The 11,825-nt window shown below is 29.9% G+C and overlaps 1 long non-coding RNA gene across 1 annotated transcript; it reads left to right on the plus strand.

The window, feature by feature from the left end:
* Positions 1-3,121: 3,121 nt before the first annotated feature.
* Positions 3,122-6,115, plus strand: LOC112716398 (uncharacterized). Its single transcript, XR_003160328.2, has 4 exons — positions 3,122-3,930; positions 4,010-4,139; positions 4,239-4,321; positions 5,875-6,115. It is a non-coding gene; the product is annotated as an uncharacterized lncRNA (long non-coding RNA).
* Positions 6,116-11,825: the final 5,710 nt, after the last annotated feature.

Consider the following 11,825-nt stretch of genomic DNA (forward strand, 5'->3'; position numbering starts at 1 on the left):
TAAAAATAAATATAAAATTTTAAATAATTAAGAGTATTATATATATAATCGAGCCAATTTACGAGCTAATAAGATGAACTTATCTAAACTCAAACTCGACTTATTTAATTTATGAGATCAATTTCAGGCTCAAATTTGACTCATCAGTTTACGAATTTAGTTTATTAAACTATTAATGAATCGAATTCAAATTGACTTATGAATTGACTTGAATCACTTCTAGTCTTACCTAACATCACCGGAAGAAGAAATTAAATTAGGAGGTTATTGAACAAAAGTTTTACACGTTAAATAATGCAGTGAAAGTTAAAATTTATTCCGAAAAGAGTTAACGGCATCTGGAGGAGAGATGCAAAAATTCAATATTTATTGTTTATATTTAATTACTCATATATATATATATAGAGAGAAGTGTTAGGGATTAATAAGTTTTGTAATTTATAATTATTAGTTAGTCATTATTAATATTTTTAATGGTGTGAAATTTTCTCGATAATATAAAATTATTCACTTTTCTTTTACTGATTAAGTACTGATCAAATTTTAATAAAAATGCTTGCACCTCATACTTTCTTTATATTTTATATCTTAAATTTTCTTAAAAAATAATATACTGTCGCTCTTATTTTTTATAATCTTATATTTTACACACAATTTCTTTACATTGTATATTTATATAAATTTATAAGAAAAAGTGATGCTATCAAATATGAGTGACAATATCCATTTCTAATTTTTTTTTCTCTCTTGTATGTGTTCTCAATTATTTTTCAGATGATACTCTTAACTTAATATTAAAGTTAAAGTAATTCAGTGATTAGAATTTAGTTGTATGAAATTTTAGATATGATTTGATTTAAACTTCAATTCTTATGATTAGAAAAAAAAAATTAATCTACACATATAAATATTTTTTTATATAAATTTTTATAAGTCATTTATATTCATGCGTTTTATATTATTATTGCACGTTTTTCTTCTTCGTTATCGTCGTCATCGACACCACCTCTTCCTCCTCCTCCTCTTCTTTCTCCTTATTTTTTCATTGAAATTTTTTTCTCCTTTTTTTCTCTTTCTGCTCCATCATCAGTTATTTTGTTGTTGAAGATAATGAATAATTCAGATTTGTTAATTGAACCAAAACGAAATTGATTATTATTTTAAATACAATCAAGTGGCTAAGATGTGGTTTAATTCAGAAGAAAAAAAATGTAGCATTAGAGAAAATATTTTTTGTATTTGCAGTAAATTTGGGTGTAACACAAAGATATTTGGACGTACTTTATTTTGATAAGTTCTGCATAATTCAAAACTCTTCCTCTTCTCCTTCTCGTCTTTTGCTGCTTTTTTTTATTCATCTTTTTCTTTTTGTTTGACCTTCTCAAGTTTCTTTTTGTTTTACTCTCTTAACAAGAATAAAAATAAAAAAATCAAACAAAGAAGAAGGAGAAACATATAATGCTGCAAAATTACTTAGAAGATGATGAACTTATATTTATTTAACTAATAGAAAGAAAGAAATAATGAAAAAAAGAAAAAGAAAAAAAATATATCATTAGAAGAAATATTTTTCTGTATTTACAGCAAATTTGGGTGTAACACGAAAATATTTGGGTGTATTTTAAGAATTTTAGGTGTATATTTATTCTGATAAGTTCTGCATAATTCAAAACTTTTCCTCTTCCTCCTCCTCATTTTTTGCTGCTTCTTTTTTTTTTTCATCATCATCACCATCTTCTTCTTCTTTTTCTTTTATTCATATTTTTCTTTTTATTTTACCTTCTCAAGTTTCTTCTTGTTTTACTCTCTTAACAAGAATAAAAATAAAAAGAAGAAGAAACACATAATGCTGCAAAAAAATTTAGAAGATGATGAACTTACATTCATTTAACTAAAAGAAAGAAAGAAATAAGGCAAAAAAAGAAGAAAAAATGTAACATTAGAGAAAATATTTTTCTATATTTGCAGCAAATTTGGGTGTAAAACGAATATATTTGGATGTATTTTCTATTCTGATAAATTCTGCATAATTCAAAACTCTTCCTCTCCTTCCTCTTCATCTTCTGCTGCTTCTTCTTCTTCTTTTTTTCCATCATCTTTTTTTATTCATCTTTTCCTTTTTGTTTTACCTTCTCAAGTTTCTTCTTGTTTTACTCTCTTAACAAGAATAAAAACAAAAAAAAAACAAACAAAAGAGAAAAAGAAACACATAATGTTGCAAAATTATTTGGAAGAAGATGAACTTACATTCATTTAACTAAAAAAAAGAAAAAAATAAGGAAAAAATACAGCATTAGAGGAAATATTTTTCTGTATTTGCAACAAATTTGGGTATAACACGAAGATATTTGAGTGTATTTTTATTTTGATAAGTTCTGTATAATTTAAAACTCTTCCTCTTTCTCCTTCTCATCTTTTGCTATTTTTTTCTTTATCTTCTTATTTTATATTCTCATAATTCTTCTTGAAAAGAAAAAATCAAACAAAAAAGAAAAAATACATAATGTTACAAAAACAATAAAAAGAGAATGAGAAAAGAATGCAGCAACAACAACAGTAGTAAAAAAATGACGATAAAAATAAAATACGCGAAGAAAAAAGAGAAAACACACAAAAAAAAAGAGGAGAAGAAGAAAGAGGAAGAGGAGAAGGAGGAATGTGAAGCATGCTAGCTATAGAAACCTTAAGACCCATGATTTTTTTAAATTCTTATTATGAGTCAATTTTAATTTATTTATTCATTAAAGACTTTATTTTAAGAAATTATTTTATAATTAAATCAAGTTTCGATAATTAAATTAAAAATTTTATTTAATTTTATATTATTGGATAATTTTCTACATTTAAACTATAAAATTTAGTAATTGTAAAATAGTAAGAATTTTATACGATTGGATTTAGGTAATTGAGATTTTAGAATTTAATATTTTAAATTTTAAATTTTGTTAATAAAAAAAATTAATTATATTATTGTATATTTTAAATTAGAGTATTTGATTGAAAGCTAATTATTAATTTTATATAATAAATAATATTTTTAAAATAATTTTAAAGGATTAAATTAAATTTTAAATTAATATAATATATCATAATTTTATTAAATTACAAAACCCTAATTTTTATCCTACCCGTCACTTTTACCCTCCTTACCACCGCCATTCACATACCCACTTCAGGAACAGAAAAGAAAAGAAAGGGAAGAGAGAAAGGGGGGAAGCTGATCGGGGAAGAGGGAGAGAGAGAGAGTGAGACCCGAGAGAGAGAGAGAGAGAGAGAGAGAGAGAGAGATGAACGGAAGATAGAGGGAGATCCAGGGGAGGCACTGCTGGGCCAGAGCCACCGCTGGGAGGGTCCTCGCCGCTGCCGCCATAGCCACGTAGCCGCTGTCTGGTCGTCATCGTTGTCGCGCTCACCAGAACCGAGGCAGAGAGTAGTGCTGAGAGAAAACCCATTAACCCCATCACCGCCGTTTGTCCTTGCTGCTGCCAGCTACGCCGTCGCGAAGGCGAGACGCGCAAGAGAAGAGGGGTCGATTCTGTAACCGCCGTTGCGTCGTGCTCCATGTCGTTGTCGCCGTTCGCACCGTCAGCCTTACGTAAAGCAACCATGACCGTCGAGGGTCCATCCACGTCGCTGCTGAAGCTTGAACGCTGCTGCAACTACCGCGTGCCATCATCTTCAGATTTGCTGCCATCGGAACGGAGCTCGGCCGTCCTCGCTGCAGGAATTTGTCGCCGGAGGATGGGAGGTGACGGTGGTGGAAGTTGCTGTTCTGCCCTGCTCACTGAACGGCGCCACAAAATTGCGGCTACAGCCGCTAGAGGATGCCCCTGCAGCTGCCAAACCCTATTCCACTCCAATTTGGGTTCCGGCTCTGGTTTGTCTATGCCGGGTTTTGTTCTCCCGAATCTCGAAGCCGCCATCCTCTTGGTAAGCGTTTTTTATTTTCAGAATCTTTGAAATTAGCATTCTGGTATAAGTTAGAGATTCTGAGCTGCTGGTATCGTAGGGTTGAGTTCCGATGACTTCATGTCAAAATTAAGGTTATTGCTGAACCATCAGAGCTTCCGGCCGCTATCAGAGTGGCTGTCCGGTCAATTTGGAAGCTGCTTTTGTGTCGTTCTATTCTGTTTATCGTGGTGAGATTATTCGGTTCCGTTCTTATTTATCGCAATACTCTATTAGCAATTATGTTCTAATATCGCTATCCATTCCGTGTTAATTCTAAATTATGTCAGATACAGAATTTCTGCGGTTGCTGCTGATTAACATGAGAATAAGGATTTAATGGGTTTAATTTTGCAACTTGCGACTAATTGAGGTATGGTTTTTCTTAAAATCTATTTTACATTACAGAGTTGTGATAAATAGATATTGATGCAAAAAGATATATTTCTGTGATTATATTTGTCTTGTGGATGTGATGGTTTGTTGGACTGAATTATTGGGTGCTTGATTGCGTGAGTGGTGTATGATTGTTGATAAAAACCAGTTTGAAATGTCATTTACTTGATTATTATGAAGAGGATTTTCTTGGTTTTGGAGTTTTCTTGGTAATATAAATGAACTGATTTTGGAAACAATTTGAGATATGAAAATAAACTGATTATGGGAGTGGTTTGATTTTGAGGTGGTTTAATTTTATAAATGATTTAATATTTGAGCTGGTTTGATTTTAAAAAGAGTTTATTTATTGGAATTGGTTTGATTTGAAATTAATTTGATGTTGGAACTGGTTCAATTTTGAGAAATGTTTGAGATTTGGAAATGGATGAGAAATGTTTGGATGAGACCCAGAAAGGGTGGCAGTGTCCGAGTTTTAGAGATGTTGCCGAAATTTTATAAAATTGGAAGTTTCGCCTGAAGTAATTATTTTAAAAAAAATTAGTTTTTGAACGTTATATGTTTTAAGATTGATTTATTTAGAAAAGAAAGAATTATGTTTTGAACTGAGATCGTTGATTAATGGAACGGAAAGAAGGATGATGAGGATTTTCTTTGAAATATGGTTTTTGAATGAATTAGGAAATGAGATTTGGATTGATGAATGATAATGATGTTGAGATATGGATTGAAAATATTGAGATATGATCTTTGAATTATTTATGTGGCTTATGAATTTGAAATATCTGAGATACGAGGTTCCCTAGATTAAGTGCTGTGGCTTGCCACCACGTGTACCAGGTTGAAAATTCGATACTCTGTTGACCCTACGACGTAAGTGTGTCCGGGCACTATATAAATTCCCGGAAATGTTACCCCCATTGAGCAATATTGATTATTTGAGAAAAAACTATGTATAGACTCTTGGGGATGCACGTCGGGGGACAGTCTAAGGACAATTCAGAGTTGTCGGGTTGGCTGGATAACCGACAGATGAGCCTCATCAGCCATAGGACAGGCATGCATCATATGCATTTGTATGTTTTGCTCGAGTTTGAACTTGTTTTGGTTTGCCTAATTGCTAAACTGTTCTTAACTGCTACTTGAACTACTTGCTGTAACTGCTACCTGAACTTGTGCTTTCCTTGTCTGTCTTGCCTGTGTTTGTCTTGGCGTGCTACATTTGAGAATGAATTCTGAATGAATTCTGGTGCTGAATTATTTGATTGTGTTGTTTGATTTGCGTGGTTGGTTTCTGATTGAGAATTTCTTATAAGAAAGGAAAGGTTTCGGATTTCTGAAAGATTAAACATTGTTTCTTTGAAAAAGTTTTGAACGATTACCTATTGGTTTTTAAAAGATTCATAAGGCAATGATAGTCACTGAGTTTGAAAACAGATTTCTTATTAAATATCTTCTTATGATAACTTTGAAACTCCGTGGTGAGATCATGTGGTTAGGTTCTCACCCCCTACAGCTTTACCTTTTCAGGAACCGGATAAAGAAGCATTAAGAGGAGTTATACTGTGTTTGGTTTATATGTTGTTATATTAATTAGAATATTTTCTTCCCTTGTTTTTGTTATTACAATTTTGTAAGAGGGATAGGAGTTGTATGTTTTATATAGATATTATATTATAAGATAGTATATAAGAAGTCTTGTATATGAATTTATGCCTGCTTGTATTTTTCTTAAGATATAATAGTTATTTTCGGTTTTCAAAAAAATCAACGATACGGTGTCGAGTCACAGGCTCTTATTTTAATATTCAGTATATAAAGTAGTGGTAATAATACTTTTTGTTATCAGAGTGGTGCAACCGAAAGCGTGACTTCTAATAATGAAGATGTTACAAAAACTATTAAGTAGCACGGGATAAGTGACTTTTTTTTATTGAATTTGGTCTAACTTATATGACTTATAAATCAAAATAATTTGTATGTATAGCACTTCTCTTATAAGAAAACAATTCCTAGTCCATTCAAGTAACTAAAATTTAAATCAGTATCTTTTTACCGATTACATACATACATATATAATCATGCTTCATTGACTTTATAATTTTTTATATATTTAATAATCAATAATATAATTTGCCAATGTTAATTAGTCCCGTCAACACGTTTATGCGGGTATGTGTTAATTTCATATAGGTTTGAGTGTTATTATTGAACCACACACAATACACTTCACATACAAACGCCCCATATAAATCCACACACAAAACTCTTCACCAATCTGCTATATATAATGGCAGACAATCATGACCTTTTCAAAAGTGCTAATTAATTTCAATATTGAAAATGAATTTAAAATCAAAATGAATAATGGTGTTTGCATGGACAAATTAAAAGGCACATATACGTATTCACCTATACCATCATATTCAATCAACATGGTTTATCAAATGGTCCATTTTTTTATCTGATTAAATAAGTATTAAGAGATTAAATAAGTATTAAGAGTTTGAATATTAATGATACAAAAAAAAGCAAAAAACAAAAAGTTAAATCAAATAAAAAAAGATACATTACTTAATTAATTTCATTTGTTTACACAATAATTTTATCACGAAATTCAAAAATACTTCAGCATTAGCTCTTATTAGATTAATAGAAATGTTAAAGGATGATAAGAATTTATTATTTTTTGGTTATCAATTAGCTATCAATATTTAAATATAAGGAATAAAGTATGTTATTAGATTATTAGATTAAATGAGCTAGAGTAAAGAAATTAAATTGGTGGCTAGGTTAAGTGATGGTAAAAAATAATAAATTTTGATGATTCTCTAGCATTTCTCTTAGATTAAACTAAATAGAAAACTCTAAACCCATTAATATAAAACTTAATTTAGTAAATAAATAAATAAAATTAAAATATATCAAATTAAATTAAAATTTTTAAAAATATAAACTAATAACTTTTAAATAATATTTTAGTTCTTTATATCACGGACATTTGAAACATGTATCACCCGCTTTATCTACGCAACAACCCATTAGGAGTGAACGCGTATCGTATCTGATCGGATCAAATATGATCAAAATTTCTACTCGATCCGCATTAAAATATCAGATCTAATATTCGTGACTTTCAAGTTTGGATCCGATCTCATCCACACATTGGCGGATCGGATCTCGGATATATCACAAAACATACAAATATTTTAAAAATCTCATTTTTATTAAAAATATCAATAAAATCTATTTTTTCACTCTTTTAAACATGTTTACTCTAAAAATATTATTAAACATATTTTTCTTAAATAATAAAAATAAAATAATACAACATATATGATAATTATTAATTGAAATAAAATATAAAAAGAATATTTACTAATTTATTTATTTATTTTTACAAATCTGTGGATATGCGAATACCTACATAAAATAAAATTCGCAATGCGATCCTATTAGTATGCGGATCAGATTTGATTTGATCCGATAGCCTTGCGAATCGGATTGATATCCGTAATTTTCGGATCTAATTTAAATAAACACTACGGATATGTGAATCTGATCAGATCCATGAGCACTCCTATATTGACTACCAGCAAATCTTTAAATGAAACAGTAAATTAGTCTTTAACTTGCTGAAGTGAGAGATACTAAAAAAAAGTCTATCATCATGTTCACATTGCAAATAAGGTCCCTAGGTAAAAAAATTAGTGCCTAAAAGGTCAAGATGGATTAGGTCATTCATAATCTGTTAGAAAGCACTCAAAACTATATGGTCGTTATTCATCGCTTTTTTTTGTTTAATTATTTGACTTTTCTTGAAAAGCTTATATGAAGCAATAATATACTTAGTGACTTTTATATCTTATCTTCCTTACAACAACTTTTTGGTGAATATTATATATTTGTTAATTACTTGCTATATTCAAGAACATATATATACCGCAAAAGCACTCAACAAATATTCAATACACTTTTTATGTATTTTTAGCACATACAAAAATATGTATTTTGAGTTAAAAAAAAATGAGTACTTTATTGTAATTGAACCTGCGGGAAAAAAACTACTTGCATTAGTCAGTTAATCTAATATACATACACAATTAGGATTAACCAATACATCAATACTAAGGAGTCAATAAATTTTTAACTTTTAGACCAGCAAATGAGCAAACAACTAGTATTAGTATTTTTTTACACCAAATAACAACATGATCAAATACATATAGAGAGCGTGAGTACACGCTCTTTACCTCACATGTTCTTCTTCTTCACAAAATCCCTCTGTCTCTCTCTCAACACTCATGTAGCTCACCTTCTTTTTTGCTTTCAATGCTTCTTTCTGGATTTCAATGCTGATGAGCACTCTCAACGGGAATCAGCCTTCATGAGTTCGTTGTCCATCGTCAGTAGCGGCGGCTTTACTCTCTATGGCAACATCTCTCAGCTCTTTATACATTCCCCAGCTCTTTATACATTCCCCTTCGTTTCTACTGATGTGTGATGTTTCTGCAAGGTTAAAGTTTGTATTATTGCAAAATTTTAATGTGAAGGTTAATTAGTTTTAATTTCTGTTCATTTATTGCTTTTTGCAACTCTTTGCTTCTCACTTTCATTTCTAGTGTATCTGAACTTTGGTATGTGTTTTGTATGCAGTAAACCAATTGGAGAAAACGTATCAGGAAGTCGGACTCTATAACCAAAACAGACGGGTTTAGCATCATTCTAATATTGATCTTTTTGTTTAACTCAAATTTGAATTGTCATATAACTTCTCTTTAAACTTGGTAGCTGTAAACTAACATATATATAGTTCTATTGTGTATTTGACTTTAAGTCTCTGTCCTAGATAATCTGTTTATTACTGGTGTCATCATTCTGTATCTATTCAAAATATGCAAGGAAAAACTCAAAAATATGACTCAATGTTTTCTGTCTATTCATAAAAATCTTTAAGCACTCTATAATAAAAATATCTTTTGGTTTTGATTTTGATTCATCATATCTTGTTTATGAAACTTAGGTACTTTTAATTTATAAATCTTTGAAAAAATTATGTCATTATCTCAGTTACTTAACTGATAATTGACTTTTGACAATAGTTATTGTTGGCAGATCTTTATTGTGGCAATACTAGCAATTGTTACTGATGTGTTATGCTTCTGGTCAGAAATATGCAATTAATTTGTAATGTGACTAGATTTTTTATTTGTGTTTGTGTTAATAATGTTTTATTGGTTAATCAAGCAATACATCAATTGACTATTAATCTTTTGTGCACCCAATCAATTGACTTATGTGCTTTCATAAAACATGATTAATATACAATGATTATTTGAAATGAAAAAAGATGCAAATATTAAGATGCCACGAAGAAGTATAAATACAAAGAAATCTGAAATAGGAACAAGAAGGAAAATGCAGCAGAAAACTCTTGAAGAACTAGCATCTCGGGTATATTGTATGTTTATTACTTGCAAAGTTATTGTTTTAGTATCTACTGAATTTTATCTATCTGATTTTATAACAGTTCTTTGCTTCTTTGCTCTCTTCAATAGTTCAATTTGTACTTGTCTATCACACAATTTATAACAATAAAGCTTTGGTGCATGATATGAAACCACTCTTAGACTTATTTAGGGTACACTTGCTTCTAATTATTTGAAAAGTAATTTTACAGTAAACTTGTGTCCTTAGAAATGCTTAGATTTCTCATAATTAAGATCTTGATTATTGGTTGACTGGTTGTAGTCCAATTTTGTTGTTTCTGCGACTGCTGGCTCAATTCGTCTTACTACTTATAAAATTTACACAAAAATGTGAGAAGTGAGAATTGATTTTTTTTTGTCAGTTAAAAGAAAAAAGAAAAGCTGAGTTTTTTTGAAAAGAAGTAAACCAAAGATCCCTTAATCTATGTCTGGTGTGAGTGAGTACAATCTTAAATTACATTAAAAAAATTAGATAGGTAAATTCATTGGTTTAAATTTCAATTATTTGGTTTTGACATGTAATTATATGTATGCTGGAAAATGTGTTCATGAGTTCCATTACTATTTAGAGATTAATTTGCATTTTCCTGTTATGAACAATGACAAATGAATCACACAGATGTCAGGATCCTCAAAGACATTCTCCCCCTCTCACTCCACTTCAATCGATGTATCTTTAACAAACATAGAATTCTTTTGAAGGGTAAGAAACAACCTGAACAAGGGTGAAAAATGCATGCAGAGACATGTCATTAACCACTAACACTAATGTATTATTTTCTGCTCTCATGATACATCTATAGTTATATATGAATGAAGGAAATCAAATTATAAAATTCTCAGAATACCTATAGTTTAGTGTTTATATATAAAGATTTTTTTGTTGTTCCTAGATAGTGTGTACGTGGAATTCATTCATGCATATGTGATGTTCATAACTTTTGAAGTAGTTCATTATTTATATTTTTGTACCTACTTTAATGAGATTTTATACACCTTATTTAGCATGCTTTTCACTTATCTTGATAAAATTTTGCACACATGAATCAAACAGTTTGCATCCATTTTAATCCATTTTAATGAGATTTTGCATATATGAATCAAATAATTTGCATCTATTTTAATGAAATTTTGCACACCTTACTCATCATAGTTTGCAACCAATGTAGTGAGATTTTACACACATGAATTTGACAGTTTACATCCAGTTTAATGAGATTTTGCACACATAACTTAGCATAGTTTGTACCCATCTATATCTGATGCAAGTATTATTGTTATTATGATTATTATTGTCAGTTATTATTTTCCAAACAAATCATGGTTAAATTGGGTGAAGATTTTTTACTTTATGTTAGCAAAAATTGATAGAATGTCGTTGTTCTCCCAATTTGGTTTTCACAACGATAAATTCACTTATAAAAGAGCAAAAACTTGAAGTTGATAAAATGAGATTCTCATCCTTGAAGATCACTATTCAATATAAAAAGTTGATAGATGGTTATTTCTCGCACTTGCTAAAGCATATAACACAACAACAAGTAAATTAGAATTAGTGGTGGGAGATACCGATGTGACAATAAACAAAATTGGCGCAGCTCTAGAATTGCCTTCAATTGGTAAAAACTTTTCGGAAGAAGAATAATGGACTTTAGAGCAAGAAATATTGGTTGTCCCATTCAAGTATGTAAGAAGCTCATGGCTACAAGAAATGTTACATTCAAGAGAATGTAATGTATTAACATCTAACAAGAGAGATTACTTTATGAGAGTATTTATAATGTTCTTTATTAACTCATTTTTGGCACCAACAAATAGTCCTGTCACATCCCAAAAGCACTTGCATGTCATTGTTGATGTAGAGAACATCACAAGATACAAATGGACAAGATTTGTGCATGATGAGTTTATGAAAGGGGTTGAAAAATTCAACAAAAAAAATACATTAAGTATTAATACTCGTCTTTATGTTTTGATGGTAGTAATCAATCT

This window comes from Arachis hypogaea, chromosome 10 (assembly GCF_003086295.3).
Source record: "Arachis hypogaea cultivar Tifrunner chromosome 10, arahy.Tifrunner.gnm2.J5K5, whole genome shotgun sequence".
Taxonomy (NCBI): Eukaryota; Viridiplantae; Streptophyta; class Magnoliopsida; order Fabales; family Fabaceae; genus Arachis; species Arachis hypogaea.